Here is a 24,247-nt window from a genome sequence, read left to right on the forward strand (position 1 = left end):
TTTAATTTCATTCCTTTAGGTTCCACGGTGTTTGTTGGCTGCAAGTTTTCCACTGCAAGAAGAGGCTCATATCATTGACCAGGAGCGAGCTACAATGGTGAGTAGCCATAACATTTATGTTAAACACTTCCTATTTCATGTCTAACAGTACTTGATTTAACAAATAACCATAAATAAATACAGTGTGGGCACTGAAGTTAACATATGTGATTATACTGCCTAATCTGTCACCGAGTAGATTGTTGCAAAGTAATATAAGATCCAAAGTTGTAATTCAGAATAGTTTTCAAAAGAAGGCCATTAGAATTATATACAAGTCTGATTACCCCGAACAAGCTATTAATTAAATCACAAATTCTTCAATTCAAAGATTTGGTAGATTATCAGACAAATAATGTCTAACAGTAATTGATTTAACACATCACGATAAGTAGATTGAGTGTGGGCACTCTCAAGTTAACCTATGTGATTATACTGCCTAATCTGTTACAGAGTATGTTGTTGCCAAGTAATGTAGAATAGATCCAAAGTAGTAATCCAGAATAGTTTTGAAGAGGCCATTAGAATGATAAACAAATCTGATTACCTTGAACATAATAACAAGCTAAGTGTTTAATATGTCCTATGAAGTCAAAATTGGGCACCATCATGTGGTGAAATTTGGAATTGCATCACATCCAATTTTGCCTGGGAACAAACAGATTACATAAATCTTAGTTTTGAATAAGCCACTCCTTCTCAAACAAGTAAACTCTGCCCATTTTGCGCAGTAGATGTTCTGTTAATATCTAGTATTTATACAAAGTCATAATTTAAATTGCTTTCAACCTTCATTCATCGGTTCAACCAACATTACTCGCTCTTCTTACCAACTTGTATTGATTTAACTAAGCGTTTAATACTTCCTATCAGGTCTCAAATCGAGATTTGGCAAAATACAATTTCAGCAAATCCAATTTTGCCAGGGAACAAAAATAGATTAAATAAACTAAATAAGTCCTCTTCCCATTAAATAAATCAGAAAAGTCTGTCTTGTAACCAGTCCTCTTCAAACAAGTAAAGTCTGCCCATTTTGTGCCGTAGATTTTGTGTCTATGCCTAGTATTTAAACAAAATCATAATTTAAACGACTTCTTTCCTTCATTCACTTTGGAAATTTGGAATTGCAGCAAATCGAATTTTGGCAGGGAACAAAAATAGATCAATTAAACTAAATAAGTCTTCTTCCCATTAAATAAATTAAAAAAGTCTGTCTTGTAACCAGTCCTTTTCAAACAAGTAAAGTCTGCCCATTTTGTGCCGTCGATTTTGTGTTAATGCCTAGTATTTATACAAAATCATAATTTAAAGGACTTCATTCCTTCATTCACTTTGGAAATTTGGAATTGCAGCACATCAAATTTTGCCTGGGAAGAAAAGTAGATTAAATAAATTTAATAAGTCTTACTACTTCCCATTAAATAAATTAAATACGTCTTACTTGTTCCCACTCCTTTTCAAAACAGTAGTTTAAAACGAGGGCCCTTCACTCAATCTTTAACCTCAACCCCGCACGTTGTGTTGTATCTGTGAATGTTGGTTGTGGCCAAATGATAGTTTTCTTTCATTCGTTTAGGTTCCAAGAAAACTTGATGTAACTCTACTTTTAACTGCCGTTTCAGATAAGCGGGTATTACGTCGCAGTCAAATGCCGCGGATATGACGTAATTGCCCGAACCTCCGCCAAAATTCAAATCTGTTGGCGCGATGGCCGTGAGCCACTGAGCAGCGACGATTATCAACAGAAATATCTTTATTTTCTGCTTGCAACTGGACCGTCTAGAGCGTACACGGTAAGTAACACTCATTGTGTTTAAGGAGATTTACGTTTGTAATAGCAGAAGTGTAGCCGCGTTGCGTTGTACGTGTGAAAATTGGTCGAGGCGAAATGTTAATGTTTAATTTCATTCCTTTAGGTTCCACGGTGTTTGTTGGCTGCAAGTTTTCCACTGCAAGAAGAGGCTCGTATCATTGACCAGGAGCGAGCTACAATGGTGAGTAGCCATAACATTTATGTTAAACACTTCCTATTTCATGTCTAACAGTACTTGATTTAACAAATAACCATAAATAAATACAGTGTGGGCACTGAAGTTAACATATGTGATTATACTGCCTAATCTGTCACGGAGTAGATTGTTGCAAAGTAATATAAGATCCAAAGTTGTAATTCAGAATAGTTTTCAAAAGAAGGCCATTAGAATTATATACAAGTCTGATTACCCTGAACAAGCTATTAATTAAATCACAAATTCTTCAATTCAAAGATTTGGTAGATTATCAGACAAATAATGTCTAACAGTAATTGATTTAACACATCACGATAAGTAGATTGAGTGTGGGCACTCTCAAGTTAACATATGTGATTATACTGCCTAATCTGTTACAGAGTATGTTGTTGCCAAGTAATGTAGAATAGATCCAAAGTAGTAATCCAGAATAGTTTTGAAGAGGCCATTAGAATGATAAACAAATCTGATTACCTTGAACATAATAACAAGCTAAGTGTTTAATATGTCCTATGAAGTCAAAATTGGGCACCATCATGTGGTGAAATTTGGAATTGCATCACATCCAATTTTGCCTGGGAACAAACAGATTACATAAATCTTAGTTTTGAATAAGCCACTCCTTCTCAAACAAGTAAACTCTGCCCATTTTGCGCAGTAGATGTTCTGTTAATATCTAGTATTTATACAAAGTCATAATTTAAATTGCTTTCAACCTTCATTCATCGGTTCAACCAACATTACTCGCTCTTATTACCAACTTGTATTGATTTAACTAAGCGTTTAATACTTCCTATCAGGTCTCAAATCGAGATTTGGCAAAATACAATTTCAGCAAATCCAATTTTGCCAGGGAACAAAAATAGATTAAATAAACTAAATAAGTCCTCTTCCCATTAAATAAATCAGAAAAGTCTGTCTTGTAACCAGTCCTCTTCAAACAAGTAAAGTCTGCCCATTTTGTGCCGTAGATTTTGTGTCTATGCCTAGTATTTAAACAAAATCATAATTTAAACGACTTCTTTCCTTCATTCACTTTGGAAATTTGGAATTGCAGCAAATCGAATTTTGGCAGGGAACAAAAATAGATCAATTAAACTAAATAAGTCTTCTTCCCATTAAATAAATTAAAAAAGTCTGTCTTGTAACCAGTCCTTTTCAAACAAGTAAAGTCTGCCCATTTTGTGCCGTCGATTTTGTGTTAATGCCTAGTATTTATACAAAATCATAATTTAAAGGACTTCATTCCTTCATTCACTTTGGAAATTTGGAATTGCAGCACATCAAATTTTGCCTGGGAAGAAAAGTAGATTAAATAAATTTAATAAGTCTTACTACTTCCCATTAAATAAATTAAATACGTCTTACTTGTTCCCACTCCTTTTCAAAACAGTAGTTTAAAACGAGGGCCCTTCACTCAATCTTTAACCCCAACCCCGCACGTTGTGTTGTATCTGTGAATGTTGGTTGTGGCCAAATGATAGTTTTCTTTCATTCGTTTAGGTTCCAAGAAAACTTGATGTAACTCTACTTTTAACTGCCGTTTCAGATAAGCGGGTATTACGTCGCAGTCATGTGCCGTGGATATGACGTAATTGCCCGAACCTCCGCCAAAATTCAAATCTGTTGGCGCGATGGCCGTGAGCCACTGAGCAGCGACGATTATCAACAGAAATATCTTTATTTTCTGCTTGCAACTGGACCGTCTAGAGCGTACACGGTAAGTAACACTCATTGTGTTTAAGGAGATTTACGTTTGTAATAGCAGAAGTGTAGCCGCGTTGCGTTGTACGTGTGAAAATTGGTCGAGGCGAAATGTTAATGTTTAATTTCATTCCTTTAGGTTCCACGGTGTTTGTTGGCTGCAAGTTTTCCACTGCAAGAAGAGGCTCGTATCATTGACCAGGAGCGAGCTACAATGGTGAGTAGCCATAACATTTATGTTAAACACTTCCTATTTCATGTCTAACAGTACTTGATTTAACAAATAACCATAAATAAATACAGTGTGGGCACTGAAGTTAACATATGTGATTATACTGCCTAATCTGTCACGGAGTAGATTGTTGCAAAGTAATATAAGATCCAAAGTTGTAATTCAGAATAGTTTTCAAAAGAAGGCCATTAGAATTATATACAAGTCTGATTACCCTTAACATAACAACAAGCTATTAATTAAATCACAAATTCTTCAATTCAAAGATTTGGTAGATTATCAGACAAATAATGTCTAACAGTAATTGATTTAACACATCACGATAAGTAGATTGAGTGTGGGCACTCTCAAGTTAACAGATATGATTATACTGCCTAATCTGTTAGAGTATGTTGTTGCCAAGTAATGTAGAATAGATCCAAAGTAGTAATCCAGAATAGTTTTGAAGAGGCCATTAGAATAATAAACAAATCTGATTACCTTGAACATAATAACAAGCTAAGTGTTTAATATGTCCTATGAAGTCAAAATTGGGCACCATCATGTGGTGAAATTTGGAATTGCATCACATCCAATTTTGCCTGGGAACAAACAGATTAAATAAATCTTAGTTTTGAATAAGCCACTCCTTCTCAAACAAGTAAACTCTGCCCATTTCGCGCAGTAGATGTTCTGTTAATATCTAGTATTTATACAAAGTCATAATTTAAATTGCTTTCAACCTTCATTCATCGGTTCAACCAACATTACTCGCTCTTATTACCAACTTGTATTGATTTAACTAAGCGTTTAATACTTCCTATCAGGTCTCAAGGCAAGATTTGGCAAAATACAATTTCAGCAAATCCAATTTTGCCAGGGAACAAAAATAGATTAAATAAACTAAATAAGTCTTCTTCCCATTAAATAAATCAGAAAAGTCTGTCTTGTAACCAGTCCTCTTCAAACAAGTAAAGTCTGCCCATTTTGTGCCGTAGATTTTGTGTCTATGCCTAGTATTTAAACAAAATCATAATTTAAACGACTTCTTTCCTTCATTCACTTTGGAAATTTGGAATTGCAGCAAATCGAATTTTGCCAGGGAACAAAAATAGATCAATTAAACTAAATAAGTCTTCTTCCCATTAAATAAATTAAAAAAGTCTGTCTTGTAACCAGTCCTTTTCAAACAAGTAAAGTCTGCCCATTTTGTGCCGTCGATTTTGTGTTAATGCCTAGTATTTATACAAAATCATAATTTAAAGGACTTCATTCCTTCATTCACTTTGGAAATTTGGAATTGCAGCACATCAAATTTTGCCTGGGAAGAAAAGTAGATTAAATAAATTTAATAAGTCTTACTACTTCCCATTAAATAAATTAAATACGTCTTACTTGTTCCCACTCCTTTACAAAAAAGTAGTTTAAAACGAGGTCCCTTCACTCAACCTTTAACCCTATTTATTCACCTTCTAGGCTAAGTGTTAAAGGCTAAGTGTTAAAGGCTAAGTGTTAAAGGCTAAGTGTTAGAGGCTAAGTGCCAGAGGCTAGGCGCCAGAGGCGAGTTTTTGTGGGCTGAAGTTTTAGTGGGGTTAGTGTGAATACAATCCAAAAGAATACAACAGAATACAATACAATAGAATATAATACATAGATTAAATTCAATAGCTCTTACTACTTCCCATTAAATAAATTAAATACGTCTTACTTGTTCCCAATCCTTTTCAAAAAAGTAGTTTAAAACGAGGGCCCTTCACTCAACCTTTAACCTCAACCCCGCACGTCACATTGTGTTGTATCTGTGAATGTTGGTTGTGGCCAAATGATAGTTTTCTTTCATTCGTTTAGGTTCCACGGTGTTTGTTGGCTATGTTTTCCACTGTCAGAAGGATGAAAATACAAAGTACAACGCTTGGACGTGGGCGAAGACGTCACCGGTGAGTCCTTCCTTCCTATTTATTTACCTTCTAGATGCTAGAGGCTAAGTGTTAGAGGCTAAGTGTTAGAGGCTAAGTGTTAAACACAATACGAACAACACAACGATACTGCACTGAACAACACGATACCGCACTGAGAAACACGATACCGCACTGAACAACACGATACCGCACTGAACAACACCATGCCGCACTGAACACCATGCCACACTGAACAACACCATCCCGCACTGAACAACACCATGCCGCACTAAACAACACCATGCCGCACTGAACAACACCATGCCTCACTGAACGACACCATGCCGCACTGAAAGACACCATGCCGCACTGAACGACACCATGCCGCACTGAAAGACACCATCCCGCACTGAACACCATGCCGCACTGAACAACACCATCCTGCACTGAACAACACCATCCCGCACTGAACAACACCATGCCGCACTGAACAACATTATGCCGCACTGAACATTATGCCGCACTGAACAACACCATGCCGCACTGAACAACACCATGCCGCACTGAACAACATTATGCCGCACTGAACAACACCATGCCGCACTGAACAACACCATGCCGCACTGAACAACACCATGCCGCACTGAACAACATTATGCCGCACTGAACAACACCATCCTGCACTGAACAACACCATTCCGCATTGAACACCATGCCGCACTGAACAACACCATCCCGCACTGAACAACACCATCCCGCACTGAACAACACCATGCCGCACTGAACAACATTATGCCGCACTGAACAACATTATGCCGCACTGAACAACACCATGCCGCACTGAACAACACCATGCCGCACTGAACAACACCATGCCGCACTGAACAACATTATAACGCACTGAACAACACCATCCCGCACTGAACAACACCATGCCGCACTAAACAACATTATGCCGCACTGAACAACATTATGCCGAAATGAACAACACCATGCCGCACTGAACAACACCATGCCGCACTGAACAACACCATCCTGCACTGAACAACACCATCCCGCACTGAACAACACCATGCCGCACTGAACAACACCATGCCGCACTGAACAACACCATGCCGCAATGAACAACACCATCCCGCACTGAACAACATTATGCCGCACTGAACAACATTATGCCGCACTGAACAACATTATGCCGCACTGAACAACACCATGCCGCACTGAACAACACCATCCTGCACTGAACAACACCATCCCGCACTGAACAACACCATGCCGCACTGAACAACATTATGGCGCACTGAACAACATTATGCCGCACTGAACAACACCATGCCGCACTGAACAACACCATGCCGCACTGAACAACACCATGCCGCAATGAACAACACCATCCCGCACTGAACAACACCATGCCGCACTGAGCAACACCATGCCGCACTGAACAACACCATCCTGCACTGAACAACACCATGCCGCACTGAACAACACCATTCCGCACTGAACAACACCATGCCGCACTGAACAACATTACGCCGCACTGAACAACACCATGCCGCACTGAACAACACCATGCCGCACTGAACAACACCATGCTGCACTGAACAACATTATGCTGCACTGAACAACACGATCCTGCATTTAACAACACCATGCCGCACTGAACAACACCATCCTGCACTGAACAACACCATCCTGCACTGAACAACACCACCCCGCACTGAACAACACGATCCCGCATTGAACACCATCCCGCACTGAACAACACCATGCCGCACTGAACAACACCATTCCGCACTGAACAACACCATGCCGCACTGAACAACATTATGCCGCACTGAACAACACCATGCCGCACTGAACAACACCATGCCACACTGAACAACATTATGCCGCACTGAACAACACCATGCCGCACTGAACAACACCATCCCGCACTGAACAACACCATGCCGCATTGAACAACACCATGCCGCACTGAACAACACCATCCTGCACTGAACAACACCATCCCGCACTAAACAACACCATGCCGCACTGAACAACATTATGGCGCACTGGACAACATTATGCCGCACTGAACAACACCATGCCGCAGTGAACAACACCATGCCGCACTGAACAACACCATGCCGCACTGAACAACACCATGCCGCACTGAACAACATTATGCCGCACTGAACAACACCATGCCGCACTGAACAACACCATGCCGCACTGAACAACACGATCCCGCATTGAACAACACCATCCTGCACTGAACAACACCATGCCGCACTGAACAACACCATGCCGCACTGAACAACACCATTCCGCACTGAACAACACCATGCCGCACTGAACAACACCATCCTGCACTGAACAACACCATGCCGCACTGAACAACACCATGCCGCACTGAACAACACCATGCCGCACTGAACAACATTATGCCGCACTGAACAACATTATGCCGCACTAAACAACATTATGTCGCACTGAACAACACCATGCCGCACTGAACAACACCATGCTGCACTGAACAACATTATGCCGCACTGAACAACACGATCCCGCATTGAACAACACCATCCCGCAGTGAACAACACCATGCCGCATTGAACAACACCATGCCGCACTGAACAACACCATGCTGCACTGAACAACATTATGCTGCACTGAACAACACGATCCTGCATTGAACAACACCATGCCGCACTGAACAACACCATCCTGCACTGAACAACACCTTTCCACACTGAACAACACCATGCCGCACTGAACAACATTATGCCGCACTGAACAACACCATGCCGCACTGAACAACACCATGCCGCACTGAACAACACCATGCCGCACTGAACAACACCATGCCGCAATGAACAACACCATCCCGCACTGAACAACACCATGCCGCATTGAACAACACCATGCCGCACTGAACAACACCATCCCGCACTGAACAACACCACCCCGCACTGAACAACACGATCCCGCATTGAACAACACCATCCCGGACTGAACAACACCATGCCGCACTGAACAACACCATTCCGCACTGAACAACACCATGCCGCACTGAACAACACCATGCCGCACTGAACAACACCATGCCGCACTGAACAACACCATGCCGCACTGAACAACATTATGCCGCACTGAACAACACCATGCCGCACTGAACAACACCATCCCGCACTGAACAACACCATGCCGCATTGAACAACACCATGCCGCACTGAACAACACCATCCTGCACTGAACAACACCATCCCGCACTGAACAACACCATGCCGCACTGAACAACATTATGGCGCACTGAACAACATTATGCCGCACTGAACAACACCATGCCGCACTGAACAACACCATGCCGCACTGAACAACACCATGCCGCACTGAACAACATTATGCCGCACTGAACAACATTATGCCGCACTGAACAACACCATGCCGCACTGAACAACACCATGCCGCACTGAACAACACCATGCCGCACTGAACAACACGACGTCGCACTGAACAACACGACGCCGCACAGAACAACACGACGCCGCACAGAATAACACAATACCGCACAGAACAACACAATACCGCACAAACAGTTTTAGATAATATTACGTCGCAGTCATGTGACGCGGACATGACGTCAATAGGCGGAACTCACGGCAAAATTATAATCCGTGGGCGTGGCTTGCAACAGGAAGTAGGAAAGCGGCAGTTCTGGCAAACAAGACACAGCTGTTAGTAACACGATGACTAACAAGGCAAATATTTTTGTTTTCAGCTTGCAACTTGACCGTCTAGAGCGTACAAGGTAATTACAACTGTTTTTTTTTAGCCCTGAAAAGCGAGGGAGTGTGGCGTTTGGGAGGAATGTCGAACTCGGCGTCTGCTTCCAGCCACAGACGCCAAATTTCGACGATTATTTCGACTGGTCAACGGTTGTAAATTATTGCGTTGACTAAAAACTTTATTTAACTCTACTCTTAACTTTGCCGTTTCAGATATGCGGGTATTACACCGCGGAAATGACGTCAATAGGCTGAACTCTCGCCAAAATTCAAATCTGTGGGCGCAATGGCCTTGAGCGAGACACCGGATACAAACACGACGATTATCAACAGAAATATCTTTATTTTCCGCTTGCAAGTGGACCGTCTAGAGCGTACACGGTAAGTACAACTCATTGTGTTTAAAAAGATTTACGTTTGTGTAGTTTGCGTTGCGTTGTATCTGTGAATGTTGGTTGAGGCTAAATGTTAATGTTTAGTTTCATTCCTTTAGGTTCCACGGTGTTTGTTGGCTGTATGTTTTCCACTGCAAGAAGAGGCTCGTATCATTGACCAGCAGGAGCTACAATGGTGAGTACCCCTTTCGTCTTCCATTTATGTTAAACACTTCCTATTTCATGTCTAACAGTACTCGATTTAACAAATAACCATAAATAAATACAGTGTGGGCAGTCACGTTAACATATGTGATTATCCTGCCTAATATGTTTATCACAAATATGTCACTAATCACTAATATGTTTATTTGTTTATCACAACACCTTTGGACCTTCAGCAATCGATTATTTACCTTCATCTACATAGAGACAGAACGATGGTGTCTTAAACATCTCATTCATTTCACCAAATAACTTCACGCAGGTGGATAACGGCCGTCTCGGTCACGCTATGTTGCGTGATGCAGTTTTGAAGAACCAAATGCATTTATTCAATGAATAAGTCAAGCTAGTTCTATGTTTATGATGTTGTAAGTTACGGTACCGATTGAAGTTGAGTTCGAAGCCAGTGGAAAACAGCGCTGCGTTTGTGCTCTCCAGGTACAAATGTTGTGATCTCTGACTGACGACCGGGCGAGACTCGAGTAAGAGATGTCCAAACGAGCTCCGGCAGGGCGGGCCAAGGCGGAGCGAACGGACGCCCTTCAGGCCGCCAATGACGAGCTGAGAACCAAACTGATGGACGTCCAGTTAGAACTTCAGCAGGAGAAGAACAAGGTGAAAACCTCAACAGACAGACACTGCCTGCCTCCCTGCCTGCCTCCCTGCCTGCCTCCCTGCCTGCCTCCCTCCCTCCCAGTTTTCCCGATGTAGATTAGACATGCGTGTGCCATGACTGTGTCAGCCTACATCAACAAATGCACCGAGGACGTCAGCACCACTAAGAATATCATCACCCGGGGCAACCAACGACCCTGGATGACTGAGGAGGTACGTCAAACGCTACGAGCGCGGAACTCTGCCTTCAAGTCTGGCGACAAGGAGACACTGAGGACAGCGAGAGCCAACTTGAACCGTGCCATCAGGATAGCGAAGCGAGACCGCAGTCGAAAATTTCAGGATCGTTTCCACGACGTCAAAAACATCAGGAGTATGTGGCAAGGCATACGGGCGATTACAGACTACAACTCACCCTCCCCCCCCCCGGTGGGTGTAGTTGATGCTGACTTTCTAAATGGTCTAAATAACTTCTTTGGGAGGTTCGAGGCACTAAACGGCACTCCAGCAGTTAAAACTGTCCCCCATCAGGAAGAGGAGGTACTCTGCCTTGACTCCGCCGATGTGTTGAAGACCCTGAGGAGAGTCAACCCCTGTAAGGCCCCTGGCCCCGACAACATTCCTGGGCGTGTGTTCAGGGAATGTGCAAGTCATCTGGCTGGGGTCATCACAGACATTTTTAACACCTCGCTGGGCCAAGCCACAGTGCCGGCGTGCTTTAAGACTGCCTCCATCATTCCGGTGCCGAAGAAACCTCAAATCACCTCATTTAATGATTACCGGCCTGTTGCACTGACTCCGGTTATGATGAAGTGCTTCGAAAGGCTGCTTAAAGGTCACATCGTTTCCAGACTCCCCCTATTATTTGACCCGTTCCAGTTTGCCGACCGGCAAAACCGCTCCACTCAGGACGCCATCTCCTCCGTTCTTCACCTGAGCCTGGCTCACCTGGAGGAGAAGAACACCCATGTGCGGAGGCTGTTCCTGGACTTCAGCTCAGCGTTTAACACCATCATCCCTCAGCATCTGGTAGGAAAATTGGAACACCTGGGCTTCAACACCCCCCTTCGCAACTGGCTGCTAGACTTCCTCACCAACAGACCTCAGTCAGTCCGGGTCGGACAGAACACCTCTGATGTCATCACCCTCAGCACAGGCTCCCTTCAGGGCTGCGTCCTGAGCCCCCTGCTGTGCACCCTGATGACACACGACTGCGTCCTCAGGTTCACCACCAATCACATCGTGAAGTCAGCAGACGACACAACGGTGGTGGGGCTCATCAGAGACAACAACGACCTGGACTACAGAGAGGAGGTGGAGCAGCTGGTGGGCTGGTGCAGAGAAAACAGCCTGATCCTGAATGAGGAGAAGATGAAGGAGATCATCGTCGACTTCAGGAAAAAACAGCCTCACCACGCTCCACTGATCATCAACAGCTCAGCTGTGGAGGTGGTCAGCACCACCAAATTCCTGGGGGTCCACATCACAGAAGACCTCACCTGGACTATGAACACTACGGCACTGGTCAAGAGGGCACAGAAGCGCTTGTACTTCCTGCGGAGGATGAGGAGAGCCCACCTGCCCCCACCCATCATGAGGACGTTCTACAGGAGCACCATAGAGAGCATTCTGACAAGCTGTCTCTCTGTGTGGTGTGGAGGCTGCACCGCCTCCGATTGGAAGAACGTGAGGAGAGTGGTGAGGACAGCAGAGAGGATCATAGGGGCTCCTCTTCCCTCCATTCAGGACATTTCATCTCAGCGCTGCATGTCCCGTGCCCGTAACATCATCAATGACCCATCACACCCCCACCATGGACTGTTCTCCCTGCTGCCCTCTGGGAAGAGGTTTGCAGCATCCGCTGCAGGTCCACCAGGTTCTGCAACAGCTTTTTCCCTGCTGTCATCAGACTGTTGAACACTAGAACTGTTGAGCTCTAAACTGAACTCTGCATCACACATTCACAGAACTGTACTTTATGACACTACGGACCTCTATCTTGCACTATCTCGCACTACCAACTTTACTGAACTTGTATAAACCCTTTAAATAGAAGTTTAATACATGGTTTAGCATTCCTCTGCACACTCTTGAATACTGTTTTGCCTACTTGCACTATTGCATAATTATCACTGCTGCACTTTATACTTATTTTTAATATATATATATATATATATATATATATATATATATATATATATAGTATATATGTATATATATATATTTTCATAGGATATGTTACTTCTATTCAACTGCAATATCACTACTTTGTTGTAAGACGTATGCAACGGAATTTCGTTTTGTATGCACCATGTGCAGACAAGATGACAATAAAGTTTGTCTAAGTCTAAGTCATGTCAGGTCAGCTGTCTGGAGAGAGAGAGAAGTCAGGACCTGCGGGCGGAGCACCACCGTGCCACCGCCGCCATGACGGAACTCAAAAGCAAACTCCATGAGGAGAAGCAGAAAGAGTTAGCCATTACCAGGGAGACATTACTGCAGCAGCATGAAATGGAGCTGATGAGAGTGATCAAAATCAAAGATGGAGAGATCCAGCGACTGAATGCCTTGGTCCTCAGCCTGAGGGACGGCTCCATGGACAAGGTGATCCGCTCTATCCGTGTCTGACTATCCGCACGCCACGTCGGGCTTCGATGCGGCCGCTACCGTATTGTGTAGCTTGTCCCCAGTAAGCGTCGCGGCGCTCCGTTGCGGTCTCAACGGCCCGGTGTGGCGCAATGTCTGCTCAGGTGAGGAGGGGGGGCGCTTTGCTGGCGGAGGTGGAGGAGACGCGGCGGTGTCGGGAGACCGAGCGGTGTCGCCTCCACCAGGAGCGCGGAAGAAGCCCTGGCAGCGGCCCAGCAGGCCTGGCAGTCCCGAGCGGCCGAGCTCCGATCGGCTCATCACCAGCATCGGGAGGAGCTGAGCCGAACCAAGAGAGACTGCGAGAGGGAGATCCGCCGACTGGTAGGACTGATCAGATGCGCGGTGCGTGGCTATGTTCCCAATTTCGTTGTATACCTGCAGTGCAATGACACCTAAGGCATTCTATTCTATTCTATTTCACAAGAAGAAAATGTCCGGTTGCTCGCTTCGCTTTTGTCACAGCAAAGGTGTTCTAGTCGATTCCAGAAAAAAATTGGCCGGTTGCTCTCTTTGTTTTTGTCACAATTCTGGCAAATGAGTTTGCCCGCCTGCCTGAGCGCTCCCCGTTTGTACATCCAGACGGATGAGATCAAGCTGAAAGACAGAGCGGTTAGTGTTTTGGATGAAGCCCTGGGGCCGGCCACGTCCACCGCCTTCAGCTGCAGACTCAGGCTGCCGAGCAGCAGATCGCTGCCCTGAGGGATTCCCAAAGGGCGGGCCTAAACTACCCTGGAAGTGGGGTCAACGCCGCTACTAGCAATCCTCTTCATTGCGTAAGCCACCTCATCACACACTTGCAGTACGCATGACTTAGTTCGTTGCTGGAGGAAGGTAGCACAAAAACAGTTTTGAACTTTGAACGAGTGCTTGTGTGTGTGTGTTGCGGGGCGTTTTCAGTCTCAGGAGGATCGGGACACGCGACGGTTTCATCTGAAAATCGCTGAGCTCAGCGCAGTCATCAGGAAACTGGAGGATCGAAACGCCCTGCTTTCTGAAGAGCGCAATGAACTGGTAATTTATTGACGGCACGCTTGAAGGTTTGCGCTACGTTTGATGCGCGCCATCCAGCGAGGCACCCATTGCGCTTGCTTATTAGTTGAGCGGCGCGGCGAGTCGGTTGCCTGGTAGATGTCTTTTATTGGGAGCCAAAGCCACGATTCCGTTCAAACCGATGCAAAAGGAATGGATACGTTCTGGCCCGCGTGTTGTGCGTCTTTCACATCCCGCACTTCATGCTTGCAGCTAAAGCGACTGAGAGAAACAGAAAGCCAGTTTCTGCCACTCCTGTACAAAAACAAACGCCTGAGCAGGAAGAATGAAGAACTCTCGCTGGTGCTGTGTCGCCTTGAAAACAAAGTGCGCTTTGTCACCCAGGAGAACGAGGAGATGGCAAGCTTGGTAAGTCGACGCGGACAACGGCGGCGTGCCAACAGAGTCCACTGCATTTGTGTTCCACAGAGAAGGCCTAGTTCGCTCAATGACCTGGACCGCGGTTGCGGCCAGCAGGACGGTGAAATGGAGTTCCTTCAAGTTGTGGAGCAGCGGCACATCATCGACGACTTGTCCAAGGTCTTCAGGCAGGCGACTCGGTGCACGTACGGCAGCGCCGCGCTCGCTCGCTGTCGCCAGGAAACCTTTTCCGTCCAAAGCTTGGCCGGCGGCCGCCATCCAAAAAATTGGCCCCTTAAATTCCGACCTTTCAAGCAGGAGCATTGTGCGCACGCGTTTGAACACGCTTTAGACTTGTTTTGCCGTTTTCAGCAGCTCAAAGCTCCCGTTTTGTCAGCGCCTTTGCCACTCGCTGTGCGCTGAAAACGACGGACTTGCCCGGCTGCTCAGCCCGTCAACCATGAGCCGCGAGCGCGACGTCATTGTCCGTAGGCAGCTAGTGGCAAAATGCACCCTGTTAGAGTTGCGCTCGCTCCAACTTATTTTGCAAGAACCACACGGGAGACAAGTAAGTTCTTTTGGACACCTGCAGGTGGAGAGTCCATCCGTTGTACGAATGAAGTCTGACTCTCGGCTCCTGCACGAGCATTTTAATTAAGAGAAACAGGGTGGGTGTAAGAGTGGATTGAATAGAGGAAGCCCTTGACCTCTAGTCAAAACATAGCAAGGGGTGTTTTACGACTTTGTGTAGGAAGGGATAAGCGATAGGGATAAATAAGGGATAAATAATATTATTTATTACAGGTCGCAGTCAAAGTCAAAGCAACACAATGATACGATAAAGATAATCTGGAAAACCCTGACACACCCTGTAGTTGTCACTTTTGGAAAAGACGAGCGTCCCTCCAATCATCGCCGGTGACGTGTTTTTCAGGCTCTGGAGACAGGAGCTCATGTCAGAAATGTCATTGTGAGTCGCGTTTGTTTCTGCGCCGGAGCCGTTCGTTCCCTTTGCATCCAAAGAATCTCAAAGGCGGATTATTTGTGTCGACAGGAGAGAGATTTGCTGCTACGATACCGACGTCGAGAATCTCTGAGGAGGAACAAAGCGTGAGGTCCTGCAAGGTGAGTCTGTTTGTTTGCGGCTGCTTGGTGTTGCGCAAGATGAAATGGCCTTTTTCTCGCTATCGTTCCTCTCGTCGATTCATCGTGAGGTGTCGCTTCAGTTTGTTCAGAGAGATGTTTGCTTCCGCGCCCGCAGGTCATCGAAACATTTTACGGCTACGACGAAGACGTGTTGGTGGACTCGGACGGATCGTCCTTGTCTTTTCACACCGACAGAACCCCCGACACGGAACCCGAAGAGGTAGCCCGCCATTTCTGCCAGCGTATTGGCACCAAACATTCCTCTTCAGCCTGGAATCGGACTCGTCTTTGCGTCGCGGGTGCTTTGTCGCCGGTCTGACTGATTCTGGTACTAGTGCTGTGTTGCATTGGTGTGTGCATGAAGAGGCGGAGCTTCGCTACCGCCAGCTGACGCAAGAATATCAAGCGCTGCAACGAGCCTACGCTCTGCTAGCCCAGACCAGCGAAAGGGGACTACGACGCCGAGAAGGAGATCAAGGTGGCGCCCCTTCCCGCAACCCCCGGCCGGGTCGCAGCCTCCCCGTTCTCACCCAGCCTCGGGTGTTCTCTGGTCTGAAAGGAGGAGGAGGAGCCTCCCTCCTCCTCCTTTCAGACCAGAGAAAAGCTGATGGTAGAAATGGGTCACTATCAAAGCAGAGTAGCAGATCTGGAGTCAGCGCTGAAGCAACAAGGACAGGTAAGCTCATCAATGAGCACACCTTTTTCTCAGACAAAATAGCTACATTCTTCAGTCACTCATCCGTCTGGCATTACTGGACCAACCCCCCCCCCCCCCCCCCCCCCGAACGTGGCTGGGAAAATGCGGAGAAAAGCAAATGTCATTTTCCAGTCAACCAAAGAATTTGTGGATGAAAATGACACAACATTCCAAAGCTGTCCACGCGTTTGTCTCTTCTAGAATGTCAAGTGGGTGGAGGAGAAGCAGCTGCTGCGTCAGAGCAATCAGCAGTTGGCCGAAAAGGTGACGGAAAGAAAGGCGCTGGGCGGAGTCGCTTGGCGTCACACCTGTCGGGAAGCCCCGCAGATGAGGTCTGACTGTCTTTTCAGGTCAGGCGGATGGAGGCGGAAGAAGCGCGTCTGAAAGAGCACATCCAGGATATCCGAGACCAAAACGAACTGCTTGAGTTCCGCATCCTGGAGCTGGAGGTGGGAAGACTCGCACAAGCGTGTTGAGGCCAGAGATGTGACGGACGGACGGACGGACGGACGGACGGATGCATGCCTCTGCCTTTCAGGAGAGGGAGTGGCGCTCCCCCGTCTTGAAGTTTCTGCAAGTCCGTTTCCCAGACGGCCTCAGCCCTTTGCAGATCTACTGCGAGGCCGAGGGCGTGAGCGTACGTAAGGCGTCCCTCGCAACCCTAACCTTAACCCGAGGTCCCAGAACACCTTACATTGCTCCTTGCGCCTTTCCCCCGGACATCGTCATCAGTGATCTGATGAAGAAGCTGGACATCCTGGGCTATAACGCCGTAAGTGTATGTCGAACTCCTTATGTTCGCACTCCACGAGACTCGGCGGCTCAAATGTGACTTTTGGAAGGCTTTGCGCTGAAAGAAGCTTGTTGACGCTGTGCCTTTGGGCTCTTGCAGAATCTCACCAACGAGGAGCAGGTGGTCGTGATTCACGCCAGGACCCTTCTCACCCTAGCCGAGAAGGTAACGCGCACGTCCACGCACGCTCTCGTCTGCTTATGTGACAGCAGCCTTTCCTCAGTGGTTAGAATACATCAAAGTGACCAAGTCAGCACTTCAACAGAAGATGTTGGACATTGAAAGTGAGAAGGTAGACAGACACGCGACATCAGCCAAGGGGAACTCCGGCAATGTGCCCCAACAATTCTGACCTTGAGCTGTGCTAGGATATGTTCTGCAAGCAGAAGGGCTACCTGGATGAAGAGTTGGACTTCAGGAAGTGTTCCATGGACCAGGCTCATAAGGTAAGCCGCCCTCAAATCTCCCGCCGGACCACTGATGGACGAGGATTGCGGCCCAGAGGATCCTGGAGCTGGAGGCCATGTTGTACGAGGCGCTACCGCAGCGGGACTGCCCCGCCACGGACGGCGAAAAAGCCAGCCACGCTGGCGTGAATGACGTGCTGACGGCGGATCAGAGAGAAGAGCTTAGGAGCGCCGTGGACCAATGGAAGCGAGCCCTGATGTGCGAGTTGAGGGAGCGCGACGCTTGCATCCTCCAAGAGAGAATGGATCTGCTGCACAGCGCGCAACAGGTAAGGGCCCAAAGCCAGCCCGGCACTTACTTGCACGCTTACTGGCTTTTGAATGCCACTTTCCATTTGTCCGTCCTAGAGGAACAAAGAGCTGAAAGAATTCATCGAAGCTCAGAAGAGACAAATCAAACAATTGGAGGAGAAGTTTCTGTTTCTCTTTCTATTCTTCTCCTTGGCCTTCATTCTGTGGCCCTAACACCAGCTGGTGAGTGAGCTCCAGCGGCACCGCACTCGACACCTCCGATACACTGCCAGCCGGTCTCAGACGTTGGCAGACGCTCCGATGCCAACGTATACCCCCCGCCACGGTGACAGAGGCACCGCGTCACACCGGCGCTCATCCAATCAGAAGGCAGGAAAAGCAAATTCACATGCAGGGCACTTTTGAACCAGAAGAGAGCGCCACAAAAAACGGTTGTTGCCCCAAACGCGCACTAAAAAGGGTCAGAATAACAAGAGTCCCACTGGCCAGCCGGGGCCACCCGTCCAGCTGTTTCTTCAGGGGGGAAAAAAATTGGAGTCACCGGTGAGTACATTTTGCATTTAGCTCTGCTTTTCTGCTTCTGTCTTCAAGTGTGTGGCATCCTGCGATCAAAGAGTCAGCCAACCCCAAAGCGGTTGACCTCAACGTCCCACCACCATGCCTACCAGAGCAGGTGACGTGATGCTTTGGACATCCTTCCGTCTCAGATGCCCAAAAGTACTCTTTGCCACATCTGCGGCAATACGGTGTCTTTTCAAAGGTGCAAATAAATCCAGCGTGGGCGGAACACGCACGTCTTCGGTTTTTCCCGCTTTGTTTGTGTGACAGCTGTTGTGAAAATTTTATACAAATAAAGTTGTATAGTACAGGTTTGGCCAAGCCGCAACTCCCGAACCGCATGCGGCTCTTTTATGTTCATATCAACATTTGTGTGTGTGTGTGTGTGTGTGTGGGGGGGGGGGGGGGGGGGTTGTGCGTGTTGGCTTCACTTGAGTTCAATTTGGTATTTTGGTCAAAAGCGCATGTGGTGAAATTCCACAAAGTAGGATGGGCAAACACATTTCTTTAAACTATGAGTGTCAATTGGGCTCTCGAAATGGCAGGGAAAAGATGCACAGCAAAACGAAAATACGTAGATGAACACAGGACGTTTTAATCAGAGTGGGAAAGTTTCTATTTTTTGTTGAACGTGATGGCAAACCATTCTGCCTGATATGTCAGACCTCAGCGCATTTCAAAGATTCAAATCTTCAGCGCCATGCACTTCAGCTCACTCCATGCTAACATTGATCAGGCGTCGAACCCGCATCATCATGCTTAAGAGGTGGCCATGCTAACCAGTGCGCCATTATGTCAACGCATAATAACTAAGTCTACTGGTCAAAACAGCGGTTACTATATGACGTCGCTACGTCGTGGTCACGTGACGCAGACAAGACGTCAATGGACGTGGGCAGAGTTAACTTGTTTAAAAGGGAGTAGGCAGAAGAAATATTTAATTTATTTAAATCTATTTTGAGTGCACACCATTATGCCAATGCATAACAACTGTAAATCTACTAAACAAAACAGCGGTTGCTATATGACATCTGCCACGTCGTGGTCACGTGACATACGTGACGTCGATGGGCGTAACTTTCGCCGGAATTCAAATCCGCGGGGAGAGTTAACTTGTTTAAAAGAGAGTGGGCAGAAGAATTATTTAATTTATTTAAATCTATTTGGTGTGTGCGCCATTATGTCAATGCATAACAACTGTAAGTCTACTAAACAAAACAGCGGTTGCTATTTGACGTCTGCCACGTCGTGGTCACGTGACGCGGACGTGACGTCGACGCCTACTTTACATCCCACCGATCACAGGACTCCTCGGCTGCATAACCGTGCCCCCTTCCCAACCAATCGGATTTGCTATACGCGAAAACGACGCCAATGGAAAGAGCTTCCGCCCAAATTTAAATCCGTGGGCGTGGCTCGCAGCAGGAAGTAGGAAAATGGCGGCGATGTTGACAAAGACACAGCGGATGGTAACATACGACTAACAAGAGAAATATTTTTATTTTCTGCTTGCAACTGGACCGTCCAGAGCGTACACGGTAAGTACAACTCATCGTTTTTAAAAAGAAGTACTTTTGTTGCCCTGAAAAGCGAGTGAGCGTGGCGTTTGTGGGGGACGTCGAATTTCGACGATTCTTTCTGGTCAACGGTTGTAAATGATTGTGTTGATTAAAAAAGAAAACTTGATGTAACTCTACTTTTAACTGCCGTTTCAGATAGATTTGGAATTGCATCACATCCAATTTTGCCTAGAGCGTACACGGTAAGTAACACTCGTTGTGTTTAAGGAGATTTACGTTTGTAATAGCAGAAGTGTAGCCGCGTTGCGTTGTACGTGTGAATGTTGGTCCGGGCGAAATGTTAATGTTTAATTTCATTCCTTTAGGTTCCACGGTGTTTGTTGGCTGCAAGTTTTCCACTGCAAGAAGAGGCTCATATCATTGACCAGGAGCGAGCTACAATGGTGAGTAGCCATAACATTTATGTTAAACACTTCCTATTTCATGTCTAACAGTACTTGATTTAACAAATAACCATAAATAAATACAGTGTGGGCACTGAAGTTAACATATGTGATTATACTGCCTAATCTGTCACCGAGTAGATTGTTGCAAAGTAATATAAGATCCAAAGTTGTAATTCAGAATAGTTTTCAAAAGAAGGCCATTAGAATTATATACAAGTCTGATTACCCCGAACAAGCTATTAATTAAATCACAAATTCTTCAATTCAAAGATTTGGTAGATTATCAGACAAATAATGTCTAACAGTAATTGATTTAACACATCACGATAAGTAGATTGAGTGTGGGCACTCTCAAGTTAACCTATGTGATTATACTGCCTAATCTGTTACAGAGTATGTTGTTGCCAAGTAATGTAGAATAGATCCAAAGTAGTAATCCAGAATAGTTTTGAAGAGGCCATTAGAATGATAAACAAATCTGATTACCTTGAACATAATAACAAGCTAAGTGTTTAATATGTCCTATGAAGTCAAAATTGGGCACCATCATGTGGTGAAATTTGGAATTGCATCACATCCAATTTTGCCTGGGAACAAACAGATTACATAAATCTTAGTTTTGAATAAGCCACTCCTTCTCAAACAAGTAAACTCTGCCCATTTTGCGCAGTAGATGTTCTGTTAATATCTAGTATTTATACAAAGTCATAATTTAAATTGCTTTCAACCTTCATTCATCGGTTCAACCAACATTACTCGCTCTTCTTACCAACTTGTATTGATTTAACTAAGCGTTTAATACTTCCTATCAGGTCTCAAATCGAGATTTGGCAAAATACAATTTCAGCAAATCCAATTTTGCCAGGGAACAAAAATAGATTAAATAAACTAAATAAGTCCTCTTCCCATTAAATAAATCAGAAAAGTCTGTCTTGTAACCAGTCCTCTTCAAACAAGTAAAGTCTGCCCATTTTGTGCCGTAGATTTTGTGTCTATGCCTAGTATTTAAACAAAATCATAATTTAAACGACTTCTTTCCTTCATTCACTTTGGAAATTTGGAATTGCAGCAAATCGAATTTTGGCAGGGAACAAAAATAGATCAATTAAACTAAATAAGTCTTCTTCCCATTAAATAAATTAAAAAAGTCTGTCTTGTAACCAGTCCTTTTCAAACAAGTAAAGTCTGCCCATTTTGTGCCGTCGATTTTGTGTTAATGCCTAGTATTTATACAAAATCATAATTTAAAGGACTTCATTCCTTCATTCACTTTGGAAATTTGGAATTGCAGCACATCAAATTTTGCCTGGGAAGAAAAGTAGATTAAATAAATTTAATAAGTCTTACTACTTCCCATTAAATAAATTAAATACGTCTTACTTGTTCCCACTCCTTTTCAAAACAGTAGTTTAAAACGAGGGCCCTTCACTCAATCTTTAACCTCAACCCCGCACGTTGTGTTGTATCTGTGAATGTTGGTTGTGGCCAAATGATAGTTTTCTTTCATTCGTTTAGGTTCCAAGAAAACTTGATGTAACTCTACTTTTAACTGCCGTTTCAGATAAGCGGGTATTACGTCGCAGTCAAATGCCGCGGATATGACGTAATTGCCCGAACCTCCGCCAAAATTCAAATCTGTTGGCGCGATGGCCGTGAGCCACTGAGCAGCGACGATTATCAACAGAAATATCTTTATTTTCTGCTTGCAACTGGACCGTCTAGAGCGTACACGGTAAGTAACACTCATTGTGTTTAAGGAGATTTACGTTTGTAATAGCAGAAGTGTAGCCGCGTTGCGTTGTACGTGTGAAAATTGGTCGAGGCGAAATGTTAATGTTTAATTTCATTCCTTTAGGTTCCACGGTGTTTGTTGGCTGCAAGTTTTCCACTGCAAGAAGAGGCTCGTATCATTGACCAGGAGCGAGCTACAATGGTGAGTAGCCATAACATTTATGTTAAACACTTCCTATTTCATGTCTAACAGTACTTGATTTAACAAATAACCATAAATAAATACAGTGTGGGCACTGAAGTTAACATATGTGATTATACTGCCTAATCTGTCACGGAGTAGATTGTTGCAAAGTAATATAAGATCCAAAGTTGTAATTCAGAATAGTTTTCAAAAGAAGGCCATTAGAATTATATACAAGTCTGATTACCCTGAACAAGCTATTAATTAAATCACAAATTCTTCAATTCAAAGATTTGGTAGATTATCAGACAAATAATGTCTAACAGTAATTGATTTAACACATCACGATAAGTAGATTGAGTGTGGGCACTCTCAAGTTAACATATGTGATTATACTGCCTAATCTGTTACAGAGTATGTTGTTGCCAAGTAATGTAGAATAGATCCAAAGTAGTAATCCAGAATAGTTTTGAAGAGGCCATTAGAATGATAAACAAATCTGATTACCTTGAACATAATAACAAGCTAAGTGTTTAATATGTCCTATGAAGTCAAAATTGGGCACCATCATGTGGTGAAATTTGGAATTGCATCACATCCAATTTTGCCTGGGAACAAACAGATTACATAAATCTTAGTTTTGAATAAGCCACTCCTTCTCAAACAAGTAAACTCTGCCCATTTTGCGCAGTAGATGTTCTGTTAATATCTAGTATTTATACAAAGTCATAATTTAAATTGCTTTCAACCTTCATTCATCGGTTCAACCAACATTACTCGCTCTTATTACCAACTTGTATTGATTTAACTAAGCGTTTAATACTTCCTATCAGGTCTCAAATCGAGATTTGGCAAAATACAATTTCAGCAAATCCAATTTTGCCAGGGAACAAAAATAGATTAAATAAACTAAATAAGTCCTCTTCCCATTAAATAAATCAGAAAAGTCTGTCTTGTAACCAGTCCTCTTCAAACAAGTAAAGTCTGCCCATTTTGTGCCGTAGATTTTGTGTCTATGCCTAGTATTTAAACAAAATCATAATTTAAACGACTTCTTTCCTTCATTCACTTTGGAAATTTGGAATTGCAGCAAATCGAATTTTGGCAGGGAACAAAAATAGATCAATTAAACTAAATAAGTCTTCTTCCCATTAAATAAATTAAAAAAGTCTGTCTTGTAACCAGTCCTTTTCAAACAAGTAAAGTCTGCCCATTTTGTGCCGTCGATTTTGTGTTAATGCCTAGTATTTATACAAAATCATAATTTAAAGGACTTCATTCCTTCATTCACTTTGGAAATTTGGAATTGCAGCACATCAAATTTTGCCTGGGAAGAAAAGTAGATTAAATAAATTTAATAAGTCTTACTACTTCCCATTAAATAAATTAAATAAGTCTTACTTGTTCCCACTCCTTTTCAAAACAGTAGTTTAAAACGAGGGCCCTTCACTCAATCTTTAACCCCAACCCCGCACGTTGTGTTGTATCTGTGAATGTTGGTTGTGGCCAAATGATAGTTTTCTTTCATTCGTTTAGGTTCCAAGAAAACTTGATGTAACTCTACTTTTAA

This window comes from Syngnathus floridae, unplaced genomic scaffold (genome assembly GCF_059516105.1).
Source record: "Syngnathus floridae isolate MCC-2025c unplaced genomic scaffold, RoL_Sflo_1.0 HiC_scaffold_60, whole genome shotgun sequence".
Classification (NCBI taxonomy): Eukaryota; Metazoa; Chordata; class Actinopteri; order Syngnathiformes; family Syngnathidae; genus Syngnathus; species Syngnathus floridae.